At 43.3% G+C, this 23,417-nt stretch overlaps 1 protein-coding gene and 1 long non-coding RNA gene across 4 annotated transcripts in view; one reads left to right on the plus strand and one right to left on the minus strand.

The window, feature by feature from the left end:
* Positions 1–23,417, minus strand: part of LOC310759499 (uncharacterized protein) — a 402,944-nt gene that overhangs the window by 322,100 nt on the left and 57,427 nt on the right. Inside the window, exon 4 of one of the 2 annotated variants that reach the window (XR_014546339.1) lies at positions 7,944–7,992. The exons of the other annotated variant lie outside the window; for it this stretch is intronic. The gene's annotated coding sequence lies outside the window, so the exon portion shown is untranslated. Of the gene's footprint in view, positions 1–7,943; positions 7,993–23,417 lie in introns of those variants that run through there. 2 annotated transcript variants of the gene reach the window in all.
* LOC310759521 overlaps positions 1–23,417 on the plus strand; it is an 856,102-nt gene that overhangs the window by 122,994 nt on the left and 709,691 nt on the right. The gene's annotated exons all lie outside the window — the stretch shown is intronic.

The raw sequence follows: 23,417 nt of genomic DNA on the forward strand, positions 1-23,417 counted from the left end.
ATAAAGCGAGATGAACGCCGCAACCCCAGAGTCGGCCACGACTGGACCTAATGGTCAGGGGTCCCTTTATCTTTTTAAACCCATCATTACATCTTGTGCTAGCAAATTCCAGAGTTCAATGCAGCACAAACACTTTCTTGTGTCTGTCCTGAATTATCGTACATTCAGCTTGCTGGAAGATCCTGGGTTCCAAGATTACGAGGACTACCCCACAAGGTCCTGCCAATGACAAAGAGATCACACAGACCTGCATTGCTGCCTGCTTTTGGTGAGAGAGACTGGCTGTTGTGACCTCCTGCTGAAGCTGCTCACCTGAAGGACAGAAACTGGCCGTTGTACTCTCATGCTGCCCATTTGATTCTGGGAAAAACTGGGCAGCATGACCTCCCATGATTGCTGTCCCACTGAAGGAGGAAAGGCCATTGGCTCCTGTATATTGCACAAACACTTCATTATGTATGGAGCTATTTGAACCCTGATGCTGACAAGGATTTCTCAGCTTGTTTCCATACCCATCTTCTCACTTCCCCTCAAGCTGGTCCAACTGTCCACCCATGACTTTTGGGACATGGAACAACTATCTTCTGCCGTGAGGATGACATGATTCAAATATGTGACCCTGAGCTCCCGTTGTTCAGTCCCAGCTCCTGCCGACCTAGCAGTTCGAAAGCACGTCAAAGTGCAATTACATAAATAGGTACCACTCCTGCGGGAAGGTAAATGGCATTTCCGTGCGCTGCTCTGGTTCGCCAGAAGCGGCTTAGTCATGCTGGCCACATGACCCAGAATCTGTCTGTGGACAAACGCCAGCTTCCTTGGCCTATAGAGCGAGATGAGCGCACAACCCCAGAGTCATCCGCGACTGGACCTAACGGTCAGGGGTACCTTTACCTATTATGCTTTTATATATGTTGGAAGCCACCCAGAGAGTCTGGGACAACCCAGTTGGATGGGTGAGGTATAAAAAATAACTATTATTATTATTATTATTATTATTATTATTATTAAATAGGACATCCTTATTTACATCAGAGAAATGTTGGAGCGTATGGGATGTGTCTGTTTGATATATTGTTTGCTTGCTGCCAGCCAATCACGTCTCTAATGAATTGGAGCATCTAAAGAGTTAGCACATGCCGTTTGTAAATGACAAACCGCCAGGGAGCCAATTTGAAAAGGGATGTTGTTACGCTGCTCCCACAGGAAACTAAAACTATGATAAAACTTCATTTTAAAAACAACAAAATAGCTAAAACTACAGATTTAAACTAAAAAACTTATTCCCCTACACACACAAGTTATAGGGCAAATAGATTTAAACTGGCATTATTCCATAATCTTTAATAATACCTTGCAAAGCTTTGCTATCCCAGTTCTTGCATTCTGTTTTGATTAGAAGCCCTGATTATTTCCCAAGATCCCCTGCGCTCCCTCTCTCTCTCTCTCTCTCAGGAATTTCTGCCCCTGCTCCTCACTGCAAGTCACCAATAGACTCCACAAAGCAATTAAGCCACCAACTGCTTAAAGAGGATTCTTTCTGCCAGATTCACAGTAACACAGGGGAAATGTGGTTGGTACTTAACCCCAAGTCACCAATCCCTTACATTCCTGGCTTTGGTTTCCCCTCTCAAGCGCAGAGATGAGATGCTCTGAGAAATTTTGGAATAATGTTATTTGCAAAGAAACTGCCAAAGATCTTGCCTCGGAAACATAGCCTCTATGTGATTTTATTATAATTATTTCAATCAGCTGGCTGGGAGATTTCCCAGTTAAGGGACTTAAAGCCAAAATATATAAGTCAGGGGATCCAGACCTGCAGTCAGGTGGTCTGCAGCATGTCTGTGGATTTGTAGTTGAGATGGCACATCCATCTTATTAAATGCTCATATTGATTTTTAATTGTATTTTTATTCCTTAATTTAGTTCCTATATTGTAGTTTAGCCTAGTAGCTTGGATCCTATGGAATTCAAATTGAAATGCGATAAAATACAGTGTGCAAGAAATAAAAGGAGCAATTAAAATGCAATTAAAAATCATAACACATCTAGCATAGGGCATTAAACACGCTACAACACGCAGCAAAATCACTGAGTTGTCTGCCCAGACCCTCAGCCATTCTTAAGTGGTCTTTGCGGAGGTGAGGGGTGGGGAGTTTAGGAACCACTGATATAAGAAGATACATCTATCAATCAAGCATTTCCCAATAAAACAGAAGCCCTTTGTGAATTGGCTATCAGGAACTTGTGCTGTTCCACACTGTAATCACAATCTTCCCTTTAGGAAAACTCCTTGGGATTTAGGATTAAAGAACTACCTGCCATTGAACCAGCTGGCCTTTCAAATAATTGAAAATATCACAATTTGGGGTATTGTACTGAGATCATTTTAAAGCAAGCATGGGCAAATGTGTCAATTTCAATTTCTCTCAGTTCCTCAATCCTAAATTCACATTTCCACATCCACTTGTGAAACGCAGAATGAAAATTCACCAGAAAATTCTCCTAATAAAAATTTCTCTCTTTCTTTGCAAAGTATTGCAGAATTCAGAAGTGCGAATTATGAAGGGTGGCTCAGATTCAGTTTGTGTATTGTTTCAGAAAGTATGAATTTAAAAGGCAGATGTGCCTTTAAATGCAAATTGAATCAATTTTTTTCCACTATCCCTATTTTCATAAGTATGTGATCAAAAAGGGGTCAGGGAAGTGATCTGCAGCCTGACCTATTTCAGTATTAAAATTTTAATAACTTTAAACTGACAATTCGGTACAATGGTTCTGCCAAAGGATTGAAGGACAAGTGCACCCATACTTAGAAACCTTACTCTCCACCCCATTTAAGTACTCGAGGATCACTTAATGCAAAAGGCTAAGGATGCCTGAGGTATGCAATTTTTCGTGGATCCCCATATGGACAGAACTGATACTTCTGGTTTTACTGTTTCCCAGGCGCTGCAAAACCAAACCATGCCCTCCTGTGGAAAAACCAGCAGCAGAGCTAAAATTAGTTCTCTGAAAAACCTTTCCATTCAGAGTTGCCAGAGAACCAGGAACTCAGAGCAGAACATATGCATACAGGAACTGCGCCAGTGCTTCAAAACCATGATGAACTTCATTACGATGAATTAATTTGCAAGACAAGACCTGGAAGCAAAAGTAAAATGGTACTGAGGAATCACGCTTTCCAAGAGTAGAGAACTAGGCTGTGTTCAGCTGCAGTTAGAGAACAAGGTTTTATTCAAATTCTGCCCTGAAAATGACATCGGGGTGGAGGGGATGCTAAATTCTGCTTATCGGAAAGTTGCATCAAGTAACTTTGCATCAAGGGACGCGAGTAGCGCTGTGGGTTAAACCATAGAGCCTAGGACTTGCCGATCAGAAGGTCGGCGGTTCAAATCCCTGCGACGACGTGAGCTCCTGTTGCTCGGTCCCTGCTCCTGCCAACCTAGCAGTTCGAAAGCACGTCAAAGTGCAAGTAGATAAATAGGTACCGCTCCAGCGGGAAGGTAAACGGTGTTTCCGTGCGCTGCTCTGGTTCGCCAGAAGCGGCTTAGTCATGCTGGCCTCATGACCCAGCAGCTGTACGCCGGCTCCCTCGGCCAGTAAAGCGAGATGAGCGCTGCAACCCCAGAGTCGGCCACGACAGGTCCCTTTACCTTTAACTTTGCATTAAGTAACATTTTAAATTATGTGTTTGTGCAATTCGTTTTTACTTCCCAGTATGACTCTTCCCTTGCTCTTCGATATTCATAACCAGATTCATCTGGAGTGGGAGCTCAATAAAATATAGATAAGGATGTCAGAGAGAGGGACATGGAAGTTTCTGTTCTCTGGTATTGTCCCAGCAGGAAAAAGGTCTATGCCCCAAAGCCTACTATCAAGTGCTAGATCTGACAGCATATGGCAAGCCTTCATGGCTGATGGTAGGCATTTTCAAGAGTCAATAGCAAACACTGTGTTTCTGCCCTTCTGTTGCTGGGCGCAGAAGAAGGGACATCCTCTGAAGGTATCTCTTTACAGGTGGATCTGCTTTGCTCAGAGTTAACGTGGTGTTTGCCCAGCTGAAACAAACCCCAAAGAGCAACAGAGAGAGCCCTGAACCATACAGCTTTTTACTGTTTTGGGTTTCCATGTTTTATCTTGCATAATTCAAACACTGGACCATAAAGAAGGCTGATCGCTGAAGAATCAATGCTTTTGAATTATGGTGCTGGAGGAGACTCTTGAGAGGCCCATGGACTGCAAGAAGATCAAACCTATCCATTCTGAAGGAAATCAGCCCTGAGTGCTCACTGGAAGAACAGATCCTGAAGCTGAGGCTCCAATACTTTGGCCACCTCATGAGAAAAAGAAGACTCCCTGGAAAAGACCCTGATATTGGGAAAGATAGAGGGCACAAGGAGAAGGGGACGACAGAGGACGAGATGGTTGGATAGTGTTCTCGAAGCTACCAGCATGAGTTTGACTAAACTGCGGGAGGTAGTGGAAGACAGAAGTGCCTGGCATGCTCTGGTCCATGGGGTCACGAAGAGTCGGACACGACTAAACGACTAAACAACAACAACAACAAAATTCAAACACGGGGAGATCCATGTTTTATGTTGCAAAATTCAAACACAGGGAGATCCTATCTTCAGACAATGGTCCTTCTAGCATAGTCCATCAGTTTTCTATTCAGTAGCAGCATCAGTGCTTCTTACCTGGCACTGGCGAGGTTGGGCCTGCATGATTGTACTGGGGGAACCACTGCCACCATTCCCAATGGTCTACCAGCATGGTCTACCAACTTCACCATGGCTCTGCACCTTTGTATGTTATGTCCTCTCTTATATATGCATTTTTACGAATACTTTCCTGCGCTATAAACATTTTTGCACCCTTTTATTTTTTCCATTGGAGAGCTGCTTTGCAAAATTGGGAGATGTGTGAATAGAAAGGGATAGCTGTGTTTTAGTTCGTATGTTGGCTTGGACACCAGCTCTACTGAGACAGAGAGACTTCATCTCTCAAAAACAGTACTGACCATCTGAGTGAGAACTAAGCTTCTGGTCCTTACCTTAAAAGAAGCTATGAAAACCACCTGTGCACATAATTGTTCGAGTCAAACCTCCTAAGAGCCCCTCTATCTATCCTTCAAACAAAGGATTCATCAGGAGAAGAAAACTAGTATTGCCTGTGATAATTCATCTTGAACTGGGGTTTGGGAAGAGCTTCTGCCAGTTCTTAATCTACCATCTTTTTTTTTAAGGGGGGGGCGTATTTTTAAGCCTACCTGTCAGACATAACCCTGAATTAATTGTTTTTAACAGGTCGTTAATGAAAAGGAGGCATGGCTTCCATTTGCCCTCATCAAAGCAATACCAATTAGTGTAAAACAGTTTAAATCTGTTTTCTTGGCTAGCAGAAAAGGTGAAAGGAATTCGACTTCTTAATAGAAACGACAGGCAAGATGTCAAAATGAAGGCCTGGATTACTAGCAAATGACAACCGCTGCCCCCCGCCCTCAGACCCCCAACCACCCGCATTTGTGTCACTTTACACAAATCCTTTGCTTATTTACCTTCACTTCCTGTTTCCTTTCTACCTCTATGGCATCTATACCACATCTGGTCCTCCACTTCCTTCAGGGAAAACCTCCCCAAACCCAAAGAAGGAGAGAGAAAATGATTGAAAATGAATAGATGGTAGACAACTGAAAGTGGGAAGGGGGTGGGCATGTGAGTGTGTAAAGGTGTGAGAGGCTGAATATATGAAGGGGGGGAGAGGTTGCTCCACCTATTTTTTCTTGGCCCTGACTCCTGCCACTAGGATGTAGGCCCCAATCACTTTCCCTCAAGTTTTGTTGTTGTTGTTTAGTTGTTTAGTTGTGTCCGACTCTTCATGACCCCATGGACCAGAGCACGCCAGGCACTCCTGTCTTCCACTGCCTCCCGCAATTTGGTCAAACTCATGCTGGTAGCTTCGAGAACACTGTCCAACCATCTCGTCCTCTGTCGTCCCCTTCTTCTTGTGCCCTCCATCTTTCCCAACATCAGGGTCTTTTCCAGGGAGTCTTCTCTTCTTGTGAGATGGCCAAAGTATTGGAGCCTCAGCTTCAGGATCTGTCCTTCCAGTGAGCACTCAGGGCTGATTTCCTTAAGAATGGATAGGTTTGATCTTCTTGCAGCCCATGGGACTCTCAAGAGTCTCCTTCAGCACCATAATTCAAAAGCATCAATTCTTTGGCGATCAGCCTTCTTTATGGTCCAGCTCTCACTTCCATACATCACTCCTGGGAAAACCATAGCTTTTACTATACGGACCTCAAGTAGGCTTGCCATATTTCAAACAGTGATAATCCGGTTGAGCTTTTTGGGGGGGCAAAATTGCAAAAAAATGCCTTTTTTAAAGCTATTTTTATGGGAAATCTGGATTTCCCCAGACATATTTCAGGGACCTATATTTTCCTGTTACCCTGTAAAATATGATGCACATTTACAAGGCTATAAAACTGGTTATTCACTTGCACCATCCATTGCCGCAGATCATCAGTCTTGTCACAATCTGATTTGAGGTACTCCTCCATGGTCCAAGTGAAGGGGAGACATATTATTTCTCTACCCCCCCAAAAAAACTTAATGACTTGAAGTGGAACTGTTAGTCACAGTTTCAACTGAACCTGTCTTGAAAATATTGCTTATGCAACAATGATGCTATACCAAGGAAAAGTAAATGCACGTTGTGGTGGTTGGAGAACACAGTGAGTAAATATGTTAGCAATAGTAAAAGTGAGGCTGTTTTCCTCCTTTTACTTAAACTAAAATATGACTAACAGAGTCCCTGATCTCAGTTCTTAAAAATCTGAATTTCAAGAAGTTTGTTTATTATCCTTGCTACTTAAAGGGGCATATCTTGTGCCTCATTCGTTAGCTGGGTTGCTTGTGCATAGGATAGCTTATTGAGAAAGTTGCAAGAAAGGATATTCCTACTAACCACCAGGAAGAACTATCTGACGGCAAGTTCAACAATGGAAATGACTCCCTTGGAAGCTGGTGGACTCTTCTTCCTTGGAGGGTTTTAAGCACAGTTTGGATGGCTATCTGTCATGGATGCTTTAGTTGAGATTCTTGCACTGCAGGGGGTTGGACTAGATGCCTCTTAGGGTCCCTTCCAACTCTACAAATTCTGGATGTGAGGGCGATCTGGCTGCGACATCTGTCACCCCATTGATCGCCAGGGTTGATTCGGCTGATCTGGCTGGCTAGGCGGGTGTCCCCTTCCTCCCTCACCGCTCCATGTGCGTCCCTCCCGAAGCTGCGCGCTCGGTGGAAGAGGACGACCATCCCAGATAGAAGGAGTAACAACCTGTTTCTAAAAGCAACCTCACCAAGGAATCCAGAGAGATGATAATGTGTTTCCAGTGGTAGAATGGAAAACTCCTCCACCAATGGAAAACTCCTAATCCCATCAATAGTTTTTTCAAAAAATCATGAATTGCATTTCCCAGCAAACTGAATTCTGTGCGCATGTTCATTAATATCAATCATCTGAATTCCACACCCACCAACATGTCTCTGATGAAAATAGGGACTTCCTACTCCATAATACCATAAAGAAGACTGATCACCGAAGAATCAATGCTTTTGAATTATGGTGCTGGAGGAGACTCTTGAGAGTCCCATGGACTGCAAGAAGATCAAACCGATCCATTCTGAAGGAAATCAGCCCTGAGTGCTCACCGGAAGGACAGATCATGAAGCTGAGGCTCCAATACTTTGGCCACCTCATGAGAAGACAAGACTCCCTGGAAAAGACCCTGATGTTGGGAAAGATGAAGGGCACAAGGAGAAGGGGACGACAGAGGATGAGATGGTTGGACAGTGTTCTTGAAGCTACCAGCATGAGTTTGACCAAACTGCGGGAGGCAGTAGAAGGCAGGAGTGCCTGGCATGCTCTGGTCCATGGAGCCCAGTGAAGGCAGCAATACCCTTGGTGTCCGATTTCCATGCCAAATGTCTGAAATTTCACAACACTTATATGAGCTGGAGGGGACAACACTGATGCATGGCTCCCAATATTTTCTACATGGATTCATCCTCCCCCCTTCTACTAAACTGAAACACTACAAAAGCAGAAGACCTCATTTCCAGTTTAACAGTCAGACCTGCTATGGCTCTTCCACTTTTATTACTTGAGCTATTGCGACTTTATGTATGACATTTCTCACCTTCCTGATATGTTTTAAGACTTATTGTTATTTTCACTCAATGTTTTAACCCTTCCCCCCAGAAGCAGTCAGAACTCCCATCCTCTATCCTCCGGGGGGGGGGCGGGAAGTGTCTTTTCCTCTCATTTCCCCCCTGATAGAGTTCATAATTAAAGACATGGGGTGATGTGGCCTGCGCATCTAATTGCAGCATATGATCAAGGATTGCAAGCACTATGCTGAATGCACAACTGTGGTATCTAATTATCACGTTGACTGACAGTAGGATTTTCTCTCCCCTCTTTGCAGAGGTGAAGGCGTATCTGACAGATTACAGCTCTGCTTTGAAGTCAGATGCATATATACAGAATTAAAGATTGAGGACTTCCCAAATGCATTTCAATGTGGGTTATCCCTGTCAGCCATTTCCCTTCTTTATTTACTACAGCTGGCTTTGAAGTGGCAGAGCATAGTCTATGCTGCTGGGGCGTATTAGTAAGGGATGGTATGCCTCTTGGTAGCTCAAAAACCGAAGAGAAGCAGCCTTGTGCAACCCTTCATATAAAAAACTTGGAGATTTTAATGCTTAATTCATCTGGGATACCTGGGGAAGGAAAAAGAACATTATAATGCAGAGGGGGGAACTTAGCTCCAGTCTCACTCTTGAGCTCCTATTATTATTATTATTATTATTATTATTATTATTAACTAATTGCTTCCCATATGATGTCTTGAAGTGATTTACAATATAAAAGCATTTATAAAGCAGTTAAAACAATTGCCTGCAAAAACCATTCTTAAAAGCAACTACAAATATGTATACAGCGGAACCTCGATTGTCAAACGCTTCAGAAGTCAAATGTTTCGGCTTTTGAACACCGACAACCAGGAAGTGAATGCTTCTGTTTTCGAATGCACCTCAGAAGTCAAACGGCTTCCGAGGCGTGTTTCTCCATTTTTTCAATGGAATTTTGCTGGCCGGCAATTGGGCCGCAGTTGTCAAATGTTTTGGAAGTCAAATGGTCTTCCGGAACAGACTGCGTTCAACAACCAAGGTTCCACTAAAAGTTTTAAACAACAACACAGGCATAAAGTCAATTCTGATCCAGGGCAGGTATGACCTGGGATAAAGATTTTAGAAGACTTCTAAATAGCTCTTCTTTTCCCCTTTTGTAATATTCGGGAGGCGATGTTTCTATTTTGCTTAATGTATGTAGGGTTTGGTGTCAGCGTTGCTTGTTCAGGTTCTCTGCTGTTCACTTATGTTCCTTTGGTGGTGAGAGAGGTTGGGGTTGACCTAGGGTGTGGCTGTTCCTTTGTGGTTGGCTGTGGTGGTCTTTGTTTTCATGTGTGAGTGTGGTGGGTGGGTGTTTTGGATCAGGTTAGCCATATTGATTTGGTGGATTTTTGTCATTGTCTTGTTGTGTTGTGTATGTGATAAAGGGGAGCCATACCGGGGTGCCCATGTCAGTTTCAGTTTATTGGTTAATTTTTCTAGTAAGGCTGTTTCCCATACTATTTGGTACCATTGGTCCATGCTTACTCCTGACAGGTCTCTCCAGTGTCTGGTTATGATGCTTCTAGCTGCTGAGAGTAGGTGGGTTATGAGTTCTTTGTGGTGTAAGTGGGCATTGTTGTCTTGGAAGATGTTTAGTAGGGCCATTTCTGGGGTGATTTCTAATACTTGCTTGGTTATTTTACATATTTCTCGTATGACTGTTATCCAGAATAGTTGGATTTTATTCAGAGTCTTCCATATTGTTCATAACACACTGGGATGACTGAAAGAGGGTATTTGTTCGTTTCTACACTGAATTGAGCTAAAAATTGAGCTGTTTCTTTGTGATGGGGTAAACAGAGAGAGTTTATTGTCTAAACATATTTTGTGAATTTTGAATAGTTTATATGAGGCTGACACCCCCTAGAGGGTTTTGTTTTGGAAATCTCTTTCTCCATGTTTGTGTGCCTGCATCACCCTGTGTGTTTGCTTCCTCAGAATAGAGATAAGTTTCCAGTGCTAGATGGTGGGAGCAAGTGGGGGCAGCACATTTCCTTCTTGGTGCTTAAATTCTCCTAATGTGTTTGCGCTTCGGTTGCCGTCACGTTTTGCTCTGTGCCAGAGAATTGCATGGGGACGGCATTTTGGGGTCTAGCCTTGTGGCACGATGGCAAGAGGACCTTTTCAAGAATTTGATTTTGCTAAACTTCCCGTGGTGAGAGAACAGGCCAGCTTGCTTTCAGGGGCAAAGCAGCTACTTGAGAAGACTTGAAAGACTCTAATGTTCTCCTTTTGCTATGTACTATTTCCTTCTGGCCATCGGGAACAAATTTAGTTTCTATTGGATTTGTCAAGCTGATAGGAGAACTTGTTGTGTGGGAGAGTGTTTGGCCAGAAGAACACATCTGGTCAAGATCTTCAGCTTGCTTGATCTAGGACTTCAGAAGCAGACAATCAATGCTGAGGCCAAAAGGTGTTTTTTCCCCCCTGCCGCATAGCCTCCACAGCTGGAACTCTTTGTGGACTGATACATCCAATTCTTCTGCAAAGACCGTAATGTTGCTTAGCATTTTATAAGGCATTTACATCTCTTTAATTCACCCCAGTGAACAGAGAGGGAGTTGCTTTTTAAACCTCCATGTGGAAAAGTTTTCATGGCAACTACTGTTGGATACCAGATGGGAATATTAAATTAATGGGACGGGGGGGGGGGATAATATTGTCCTATACAATTTATAATTATTGTCCTATGCAATCCTGCATATTATTTGATGCCTCCTTAATTGTAATCGTCTATGGATACCCTCCCAAGTCTTGGAAAAAGTTTCTTATTGTAAATGCAAATAAATACTATATGTGGAAATGGCTGGCTGTTATTTAAATGTGTCTGAAATTTGTCACAAAATAGAAAATAAGAGCAGTGAACATACTCTTCAAATTTGTGGTCCTTCTTCCAGCATATGTTAGTAATATTGCAGCTGAATAGCAAAGTAATATGTTTTTAAGAATCAAGTGTCAATTTATGTTTGACTTGCTAGCTGTCAGGATGGCTTCATGTTTCCCTCTGCTCTTGAAAAAATTGGTAATTAGGTAAAGGTAAAGGTACCCCTGCCCGTACGGGCCAGTCTTGCCAGACTCTAGGGTTGTGCGCTCATCTCACTCTATAGGCCGGGAGCCAGCGCTGTCCGCAGACATTTCCAGGTCACGTGGCCAGCGTGACAAGCTGCATCTGGCGAGCCAGCGCAGCACACGGAACGCTGTTTACCTTCCCGCTGGTAAGCGGTCCCTATTTATCTACTTGCACCCGAAGGTGCTTTCGAACTGCTAGGTTGGCAGGCACTGGGACCGAACGACGGGAGCGCACCCCGCCACGGGGATTCGAACCGCCGACCATGCGATCGGCAAGTCCTAGGCACTTAGGTTTTACCCACAGCGCCACCCGCGTCCCGTAATTAACCAAGTATCAAATCAAACAGAGATGGAGGGTGCAAGTTTTAGTTGTTTATGATGGGCAGTGAGAAAACGTCAATGGAATCAAATGCATCCATATACTGGTCTGTGACCGAAATAAAGTTTGATACAGATACTACAAAGGAATATCTCTTGAGTTAGGCACGTATAAGGCCCTAGTCCTCACTAAGGTGGATTAAACTATGCCTAGGCTGTACTTCTTCAGGTGATGAAAAAACTGCTGCAAGTATCAATATTGCATAATAATAATAATAATAATAATTATTATTATTATTATTATTATTATTATTATTATTATTATTATTTATACCCCGCCCTCCCCAGACAAGACTGGGCTCAGGGCGGCTAACAACCAATAATAAAAACAAGTTGGTTAAAATACAACTTAAAAAGCAAGATTAAAATACAACATTAAAACATTAAGATGAAGTGATTGGATTCATAAGGACTGACTCCTTTTTAAAATAAACATTGTTCAGACCCATAAAAATATTTTTTAAACTTTTACTTGCAGAACTCTTCAAAAACAGTGCAAAACACATCAAACAATATACCCAAAACTATGTTTTGTGCTGTGCAGCACAGGCTCAGCATCTTAGAAGTAAAAGCTAATTCCAAAAATCCAAACTGTGTCTCTCCCCCACAGCCTCCATTGGCCTTAGGCTATGCAACTCTCGGAGAACCATTTGACAGCCTTTTGTGTTCATTGGTGTTCAGAGAAAAACTAACAGCCACCACCCTTTCAAGATGGCAAATTTGCAGCTCAATACCCTTGTCACCTGATCTAAGGTTACAACACTCAAATGTTAGCTAGCAGAAAACAAGAATTGGTTACTTATCAACTCAGCAAGAGCTCAGAGTGCTCTTCTTGGATTCAATATAGCCACAAGGAGAAGCCCCATGTTAAAGCCTTCTTCAATACACAAAGCCATTCCCATTTCAGTGTCAATTAAACCAATTACAGTGGTACCTCGAGTTAAGTACTTAATTTGTTCCGGAGGTCCGTTCTTAACCTGAAACAGTTCTTAACCTGTAGCACCACTTTAGCTAATGGGGCTCCTGCTGCCGCCACGCCGCCGGAGCACGACTTCTGTTCTCATCCTGAAGCAAAGTTCTTAACCCGAGGTACTATTTCTGGGTTAGCGGAGTCTGTAACCTGAGGCATATGTAACATGAAGCGTATGTAACCTGAGGTACCATTGTATATATACCAAATACACCATAACTGAATGCGCCTCCATACAAAACAAAAAGTTCACCTTCATACACCAGTTGAGATCACTGCACACACTCAACTTTGTTATTCTGGATTGAGTTCCTTTTGGGTATGCAAATAAACTCCTTTCTTTTCTTGTGTTTATTGCAGACAACAAGCTGACTTGCACTTTATTCAGTGACCAAGGATCATCCCAGCTCAGGATAAATTATCAGGGGATGCTAAAGTTCTTAGTCTACACATTTCTGCTGCCCTTCAAGAAAGAGAGGTGAGAGGAAATCCTTCACCAGAAGAGGACATTTCATAAATTCATAAATAAACCCTGCAAAAATCAGGTAGTAGCATACAGTACATTGACAGAAGCCAAACTGGAGATAAAAATAGAGCTGGATAACTTTAGAAAGACCCAGAAAAAATATATTCTCCATCTCCAAAAATATCTTGGTAGTAAGCAGATTTGAGGGTCTTCACTAGCAAGCAGCGCAAATCCTGCAGAACCACTCCTCTATAGCAGATGTCATGCTTTGCACATTATTTATTGCAGGATCTGATCCCTTGCAGGAAATGTGGCAGAACACTCTGTGCTTCATTTGAAACAAAGGAGAAACTCAATGGGCTTATAGGTAAGCCCCATTATCAAGGGGGAAGTAACATTTTCCAGTGGTGGGGAGTAACATTTGCCATTGAGAAGAAGCCTTGTGGAGCTCCTCCTGCCCTCTGCCACCTCCTTCCCCTTTCTCAAGGTAAGGTTTATTTTCTTGTGAGAGGCTTAAAAAAATAAATTGGGAGGTCACCTATTCCTACCCTATTTCTAAGCAACCAACAGTAAATGCAATAAACTATGTCAGCACACATCACTCTGAATATTACAACCACGCATTGCCTTGTTGTTGTTGTTGTTGTTGTTGTTTAGTCATTTAGTCATGTCCGACTCTTTGTGACCCCATGGACCAGAGCACGCCAGGCACTCCTGTCTTCCACTGCCTCCCGCAGTTTAGTCAAACTCATGCTGGTAGCTTCGAGAACACTATCCATCCATCTCGTCCTCTGTCGTCCCCTTCTCCTTGTGCCCTCAATCTTTCCCAACATCAGGGTCTTTTCCAGGGAGTCTTCTCTTCTCATCAGGAGGCCAAAGTATTGGAGCCTCAGCTTCAGGATCTGTCCTTCCAGTGAGCACTCAGGGCTGATTTCCTTAAGAATGGATAGGTTTGATCTTCTTGCAGTCCATGGGACTCTCAAGAGTCTCCTCCAGCATCATAATTCAAAAGCGATCAGCCTTCTTTATGGTCCAGCTCTCACTTCCATACATCACTACTAGGAAAACCATAGCTTTAACTATACAGACCTTTGTTGGTAAGGTGATGTCTCTGCTTTTTAAGATGCTGTCAAGGTTTGTCATTGCTTTTCTCCCAAGAAGCAGGTGTCTTTTAATTTCGTGACTGCTGTCACCATCTGCAGTGATCATGGAGCCCAAGAAAGTAAAATCTCTCACTGCCTCCATTTCTTCCCCTTCCATCTGCCAGGAGGTGATAGGACCAGTGGCCATGGTCTTAGTTTTTTTGATGTTGAGCTTCAGACCATATTTTGCGCTCTCCTCTTTCACCTTCATGGATCACTGCCTTGCTGTGGCGAAGGGGCTTGAATAACTCAGAGAAGCTATGAGCTATGCCGGGCAGGGTCACCCAAGATGAACAGGTCATAGTGGAGAGTTTTGACCAAACATGATCCACCTGGAGCAGGAACCGGTAAGCCACTCCAGTATCCCAGCCAAGAACACTCTATGGACAAAGACAACAGGCACATTGCCTTATCGGGGAGCAAATGCATTTCATATGAGATATGTTTTTAAAACAGAGCAGGAAATTGCCATGGAAATGCTTGAACCCTGAGCCCCCCCCCCCCGAGCCAATATGGATGACATGAAATCTAGCTACATCAACTCTGCCTATAAAGAGTGTCACTACATCAACTAGCTGCACTCAAACCAATCCTTCAATATGCATATAGTAATCGCCTGTCACACATCAGACTAGCACTGCTTAATATCCCGCTCTTTCCTTGCTCACATACTTAAAGATTTCTTAAACTGCAGAAGCTGCGTAGCTAAGCAGCTGTGGCCTGTCGCAGGGCAAGGATCCAGGGAAGTCATTAAGAAGAACAGCAGGTAGAGGGATAGCTGGAAAAGTTTTTTAAAGCTTCTATAAATAGGGGGGAAAGGCAGGGAGATGTCTAACTTTTGCATCTATGTTTTGGAAATATGCACTGTCTAGTCATACAGCCACTTCCCTCTCCAACATATGGATTAGACATTATCTTAATGACACCCACTTCCCACTGATGATTGACTGAAGTTGCCACACTTTGCCAACAAATGCAAGTTTCCATGAAGAGACTTCAGTTGTAGCACACACATGCTTTAGCTACTTAACCATTTGCTCAAAGTCATAGGTTTAGTTAATTAGCTTGTGCAGAACCATCATGTCAAGATAATTTAGACTTTGTGTATTTGTTTAGTCCAGGGGTAGCCAGTATGATGCCTCCAGATGTTGTTGGACTACAACTTATGTGAGTCCCAGCCAGTATGGCCACTGGTCAAGGAAAACGGGAGACACCCGGAAGGCTGCAGGTCAGCTACCCCAGATTTAGTTCATTAGGCAAGTAGCAGTCAAAGTCCACCGGACAAATAACTCATGTAGCAACCTCAAATCCCATCCCGGAAAGGTTTCTTCCAACACAGAAAAAAAAAAAAGAAAAACCTGTCAGGCAGCACAGATGAGAATAGCCGTGTATCAACTGAGCAGATCCCTTCTCAGAAGGAAATAAGAACGCTTTTCAAAATGGGGAGTAGCCCGAGTTGGCCCACAGATAAGGCAGGGTGAAGCAGCTGCCTTCGGTGGCAGAAATGCAGGATGCAGCACCACACCTGTCCTGCCACTTTTGCTGCCAACAGAGAAGCTCTGCTTTGCCACTGGTCTCCCAGTGTCAGGGACTGGGCAGTGGAGGAATGGTGGAGACTGCCTCCCCATCCTGACCCTTCCAGAAAGAAGGAGGAGAAAGACAGTATAGATTTACAACAGGGGTTTGAGGGAGGTAGCAGCTCAGAGGCAGATGAGGGGGAAAGTTGGAAAATCATGGGAGAGCCAGAACAACAACCGGCTGACATATCATTAGAAAGTATTGCAGACCCTCCATCTCCCAGAGGCTGGCGAGCCTTAAAAGTAGGAGAGCAAAGAGCTCAAAGACAGAGGGCATGTAGCAGCACCCGTAAGAGAGATGACTGAGGAAGTGGGAGAGACGGGGTGTGGAGATTCACCAAGACAACACCATTATCCAAGAGGCTGGGTTCTATAACCTCTCTCTGTAAAGATTGAAATAAAAAAGGGTGGTAAGAAGTTTTTCCTTGTCTTTATACTTTCCTGGGCAACTAGCCGGGAGCCTCTGACAGCATCCTGACACCCCCCCCCCATCCCTAGGGGTGGAGAGAGGCCAGTGGCAAAGCTGTCCAGAACACCTCCATCTCACCGAGTTTTGGTGGCAGGGAGGCTTTCTGCCACTCCACGTTGCAGAAAAATAGCAGGGGCAAAGCTCTGCGTAATGCCCCCCATTGCATTCTAGTACCCAGCTTTGCCACTGGTAGGGTGGCAAGGTTTGCAAGAGGTTTTCCTTGGGGCGAGGCCCTTGCAGAGCCTCACAACCCCTATTCCATCACAGGGGCAGCAGTGGACGTTTCGCCCCAGGCGCAAAAACGCCTTGGGCCGCCTCTGGGTCCAGGAGATTCATGCAATTAGGCTGTGCCCAGATGGCAGCTTCCCTCATTGCTGAGATAGAGCTGAACTAGGCTCATGTGAACATAGTTTACATTTCAAAGCTCCAACTATTCTCCATGCTAAACTTATCAGACAGTTGTCAATAACAGAAATATGTCGCTCGACCGCTTTTGCGTCATTACTTACACTTGTCAGTCAAATCTTTTCTTAACCAGGGCAAGCCAAAGTGACTTACAAATAAACATTTTTAGATGTGTCCCTGCTCCTGCCCCCAAACTTTGCTCTCATTCTACTTCCAGCTCCTTTCCTGGTGAGACACTTACCAAACACATACTGAGTTCCCAGAAAAGCCTATTATTATTATTATTATTATTATTATTATTATTGAAACATTTATGCTCTTACTTCACAGAAGACTTGTTTTAGAAAGAGCCAGCAACTTACCACATCTTACCACAGATAGCGTTAAACTTCTGAATGTAGGGGTAGTTACAGCAATAAAAGGGTTAACCCGGCACCTTTCAACCTTAGCCTCAAATCTCAGTTCAGGAGGTTTTGTCAGTGCAAGCAAAACCGAAGGAAACAAGAGAAGAGCAGGATGGGAACTAAATGTTATGTTAGAAGAAGTGTTACAAGGGACAAGTCACTATTTAAAAGAGATTTTTGACCAGCATTTAAACAGATTGTTCAAGATACCAAGGTGTCCTTTAGAAGTCAAGGGAACATGTACTTCAAAGCAAACCTCTATCAAATTCAGCAACACTCATCTCCACATGTGTGCAAATCAGTGTTCTACCACACCACAATTTCAAAGCATAATTTAATCTTTTGTAGTATTCTATTGTAAAACGTGAAAGTGACAAGATTCATCCATAAGTGACAAGTGCTCAATACTGGTGATTGGGGAGCGTGTGTGTGTGTGTATTATGTATTATGTATAATGTATATGTATACGTGTGTGTGTGTGTATTCAGCACTGTGATTTGCAATGATAATGACCACAGCAGAAATAAGGTATTAATAAAGCATTGGTATTTTATCTCTCCCTCCCCTCACCTGGAGACACAGAGTGTTCAATAAAAGGGCACCCCATGTCTTTTCCTCATTGTCAATAAGACCAGAAGCTTTCCTCCTTTCTAAGAATAGAAGGCAGAAGTGCAGGTCTTTTTTGTTGTTAAAATGATTAAGGGTGAGAGCATAAAGTATAATTAGATATGCTTAAACGTAGTAGTAAACCACTTTCAGACCCTCCACGTGTTCCTGTTTTCCAGGGACAGTCCTGGATTTAACCAAGTAGTCCCAGTTTCTGATTTGATCCCAGAATCTCCTGCTTTTTCTTAGGTGAAGGTAAAGGTCATGTGGTCATGTGGCCAGCATGACTAAGCCGCTTCTGGTGAACCAGAGCAGCGCACGGAAATGCCATTTACCTTCCTGCCGGAGTGGTACCTAATTATCTACTTGCACTTTGACGTGCTTTTGAACTGCTAGGTTGGCAGGAGCTGGGACCGAGCAACGGGAGCTCACCCCTTCGCAGCCACATGACCCAGAAGCTGTATGCCAGCTCCCTCAGCCAATAAAGCAAGATGAGCGCCGCAACCCCAGAGTCGGTCACGACTGGACCTAATGGTCAGGGGTCCCTTTACCTTTACCTTTATTTAAAATGGTACAGAAGCCCAGTCTTGAATCTATATCAAAACCTATCCACCCTAGCAAAATTGCCCCAACACATTCTATATTATCCACTATTCTTTCCCCATTGCAAAACTAATACGTTATCAAGAAACCATATGAACTTTCTATTTAAGTAATATGGGCATATTTTATGTTTGGCTATCATAGGCTTTGCTTCATGCCTCCACAGAAAACATAGTCCACAATTTCATATTAACTGCATTTTGCAAACCTCAAGTGTTTTCCTCCTTTTGCAATCTGGCTAGGCTTCAGCCCTGAAGCAAAATTTCAGGTGGCTGTGGTCTAACCATTAACTTTGGCCTGGAATGACTTGAATTACAAACCAAACAGACTGTGAATGGAATATCTTTAAAAGTGCAGTAAGTGTACAGCTTGGGAACCTGGTTTTGTTCTTCTGAATTGAGCCTGCAGACACACTTTTGAACCACTCTTTTGGGGCATTCCAAAAATGAATCATTATTCACAGACAGGAAATGCAGGTGCTACATTAAAGAACTGCAAAAAGAGTCAATTGAACTGAACAATAAAGATTTATTGCTCATACGTTTCTTTAAAAAGCAGCGCACACGCACACACACACATACCCAAACTTCCGTGTGTTTTCTGATTTAAAACACATCATACATTGGCTTCTTAACAACCTTCTGTATTATGCTTCCAGAAATTTGACAGCTACTTACTTATGAAGTTTATGACCACATATAATTTCTCGGTACTTAACCTATGAAAAAGCTATAAATATAACCATGTATATAATGTGCACTTTAATCAGTCATACTTTAGTATAATGCTAAAGCCTAATCTGTAAACATTAATATTCTCAGAACACAGCATGATGCTAAAAAAAAATCTAGGTCAGATGTTAGCACTATGCTTTGACTTTCGCCGATGTCTTATAGGGAACGTACAAATGTAGAATATACAAAAAAGTAAGAAATAAACATAATGGTATGCACAAAAGCTAATATTTTGGAGTCAGGATAGCTGACAGGTGTTTCATAGAATCACAGAAGATACCCTGAGGGTCTGCCCAACTAGCAGACCCTCTACAATGCAGGAATCTCAGCTAAAGCATCCATGACAGGTGGCCATCCAACCTCTGCCTAAAAACTTCCAAGGAAGGAGAGTCCATCACCTCCGATGGGAGTCCGTTCTCTTACTATCAGAAATTTCTTCCTGATTGGTCGAAATCACCTTTCTTGTAACTTGAATCCATTGGAGAAAACAAGCTTGTTCCATCTTCAGTGTGACAACCCTTTAGCTATTTGAAGATGGCTATCATATCATCTCTCAGTCTCCTCTTTACCAGGCTAAACATACCCAATTCCCTCAACGGTTCCTCATAAGGCCTGGTTTCCAGACCCTTGATCATCTTGGTAGGCTTCCTCAGCACACACTGCAGCTTGTCAATACCCTGTTTGAATTGTGATGCCCAGAGCTGGACACAGTATTCCAGTTGTGGTCTGACCAAGGCAGAATACTGTTACAGTGGTACCTTGGGTTATAGACGCTTCAGGTTACAGACGCTTCAGGTTACAGACTCCGCTAACTCAGAAATAGTACCTCGGGTTAAGAACTTTGCTTCAGGATGAGAACAGAAATCGTGCATCAGTGGCTTAGCGGCAGTGGAAGGCCCCATTAGCTATGTGAAAGGAAGAGAAACCCATACTTCTAAATTTCTCATAGAACTAGCCTGGGAACTTCCCTCTGCATGACTCTTTTATATTTTGATAACCAAATACTTTTCTCTGTGAGCCAGCAGAACGAATTTAATTTTTTTGTGATTTTGCTGGAGTGTTTTCAAAGAAATAAACAGCTAATGAGTTTTCGATTTTCTAACGTGACTGCTTTTTTGAAATACAGTGGTACCTCGGATTACATACGCTTCAGGTTACATACGCTTCAGGTTAGACTCCGCTAGCCCAGAAATATTACCTCGGGTTAAGAACTTTGCTTCAGGATGAGAACAGAAATCATGCTGCAGCAGCGCAGCAGCAGTGGGAGGCCCCATTAGCTAAAGTGGTACCCCAGGTTAAGAACAGTTTCAGGTTAAGAATGGACCTCCAGAACGAATTAAGTTCTTAACCTGAGGTATCACTGTAGTTTCCTTGACCAGGACACTACACTTCTGTTAAGCCTTTATGTGCTGGCTGATACATCAGCAAGTTTAGTATAGGACCATTAAACATCAATGCCTTATTAAGCATATAGATGTTCCCGTTGATTATAGAGCCTAGCGGTGCTGCCACGTTAACTAATGGTTCAGACTCCTGTTTGGTCAGGAATGCAATGGGAATGCTTGTTTCGCTATTGTTTCTTTTTATTTGAGGCTACGTTTTTCTCGCTTGCTCCATCCAGGTGTGCAGACTATATAAGACCGTAACTCATGTTTTCATCCCCCAGGGATTCTGTGTTATAATTAACCTAATTTCCAATGGTTAGGCATCAGAACACTCTCCATGCAGTTTGGCAACATTCAACTGGATCAAAGGCAGTAAGCATGTTGCTTTTAGATGCCAAGATGCTTTCCTTCCCCTTACTTGAATACAGGCACTAACAACAGGCTGCAGCCCAGCCACTAACACCAAGGGGAGGCATATTTTCAAACCATGGAAAGAGTAAGCTGAAATAATAATTTCATTCTATTTTGTTCCAGCTGTTAAATCTTGGCAACACAGCTAATCTCCCAACTCACGCTGATTTTCAGTGCAATACTCAGAACATTTTATTATTGTTTCTTATTCAGATGCAACCATTTTTAGCTTCCCCTAATTAGGTATTTGCAGCTAACAAGTGGCCACAATAATAATTATTATTAATATTTCTTTTTAAAAAACCAGCAACATTTCTGTTGCACGCAGATAGAAACACAGTTTGGAGGGCAAAACACAAGAAAATGCCAGGAAAAGTTTGAGCCAGTCTTTACAGCTTGATGAGCATCAGAGGAATAATAACACCACAGTTGTTGAGAAAGATTGAACTGGTTCCCAAGAAAGGGGAAGCTGGCTAACACAAGAAAGTCAGGTACAACTGGATCAGAGACAGCACCAAACCTGAAAATGGCAAGGTCCTGTGGGTCATGTTAATATTCCATATACTGCACCAAAATCTGGTCCTGTCCATCTTACTATGTTAATATTTTATAGTTAAGAGGCAGTGCTGTGGTCTAAACCACTGAGCCTCTTGGGCTTGCCGATCGGAAGGTCGACAATTTGAATCTGCTCGATGGGGTGAGCTCCCATTGCTCTGTCCCAGATCCTGCCAACCTAGCAGTTTAAAAGCACACCAGTGCAAGTAGATAAATAGGTACCACTGCAGTGGGAAGGTAAACGACATTTCCGTGCGCTCTGGTTTCCGTCACGGTATTCCGTTGTGCCAGAAGCAGTTTAGTTATGCTGGATACATGACCCAGAAAGCTGTCTGTGGACAAACGCCGGTTCCCTTGGCCTGAAAAGTGAGATGGGCGCCACAACTCCATAGTCGCCTTTGACTGGACTTAACCATCCAGGGGTCCTTTACCTTTTAACTTTTTTACCTGCACAACTAGCAACTTACCAACCAAACACAGATCATCAAAAATCTGCCGCAGCCCACTAGCAGCTCAGTAAACTTTCAGTTTCTTCCACCTCCCTGGGACTGCAAAAATACAGGTACTGTCAAGCACCTAAAAGGCCACAACATGTGGTGGCTACTGGCTGTATTTGGCTGGGCGGATTTCAAAGTTATACAGGCCTGATTTAGATCTATGTGTAACCAGTTTTCCTTAGCCGGTACGAGAAGGAAAAAAATGTAGCTGCGGAATCAATCTTTTCGTTGGCTTGGGTATGAGTTCCTACCCCCCCCCCCAAAAAAAACCCCACAGAAAAAAGGTTGAAAAATAGTTGTAGCGTGTGAAAGAAACAAAGAAAGCAGAAGGTGTGTGGTATGTAGCAGCAGCAAGCAATGGATTCCTTTGGTACTCCCTATTACAGCAAATGGAATCATATACCACAGCGGGCCAGGTCTCTAAGGGTAGAATTAGTAGCTGAATGAAGATTGAGCAACCGCAATGCAGGAAATTCCTCTCCACTTGGATTTCCAAGGCAGAGGTGGGAGGGAAGAGACATAGCTCAGTGGTAGAGCATCTCCAAGTAGAGCTGAGAGACAGCCCTTGTCTGAAACTCTAGACAGTCACTGCCAGCCAGTGGAGACAGTAAGGAGTTAGATGAACCAGTGGGTCTGACTTCTTATTAAGGCAACTTCTTATGTCCAGCATTTATCTGATAGTGGTAAGGCTAGTTGTTGTTGTTGTTGTTTAGTCGTTTAGTCGTGTCCAACTCTTCGTGACCCCCATGGACCAGAGCACACCAGGCACTTCTGTCTTCTACTGCCTCCTGCAGTTTGGTCAAACTCATGCTGGTAGCTTCGAGAACACTATCCAACCATCTCATCCTCTGTCGTCCCCTTCTTCTTGTGCCCTCCATCTTTCCCAACATCAGGGTCTTTTCCAGGGAGTCTTCTCATCTCATGAGGTGGCCAAAGTATTAGAGCCTCAGCTTCAGGATCTGTCCTTCCAGTGAGCACTCAGGGCTGATTTCCTTAAGAATGGATAGGATTGATCTTCTTGCAGTCCATGGGACTCTCAAGAGTCTCCTCCAGCACCATAATTCAAAAGCATCAATTCAGTCTTCTTTATGGTCCAGCTTTCACTTCCATACATCACTACTGGGAAAACCATAGCTTTTACTATACGGACCTTTGTTGGCAAGGTGATGTCTCTGCTTTTTAAGATGCTGTCTAGGTTTGTCATTGCTTTTCTCCGAAGAAGCAGGCGTCTTTTAATTTTGTGACTGCTGTAAGGCTAGTAGAGGCTGCTAAGAGTTTCTTTAGGTACAGCTGGCAGATGAGTCATGTTTGCAAACCCTCCAAGTGTTCCTATTTTCCAGGGACAGTCCCAGGGCTGGAACCAAATTTCTGAAGGGCCTTAATTGTCTTAGAAAGGGTTCCCCCTGCTATATAGATCCTGACAGATCTTCCAGACTCTCCAAGCATCCCTATTTTGCAATGACAGTCCTAGATTTACAGAAGCCATCCTGGTTTCTGATTTGATCC

The sequence above is a fragment of the Podarcis filfolensis genome (genome assembly GCF_964270895.1).
Source record: "Podarcis filfolensis genome assembly, chromosome: 3".
NCBI classification, from domain to species: Eukaryota; Metazoa; Chordata; class Lepidosauria; order Squamata; family Lacertidae; genus Podarcis; species Podarcis filfolensis.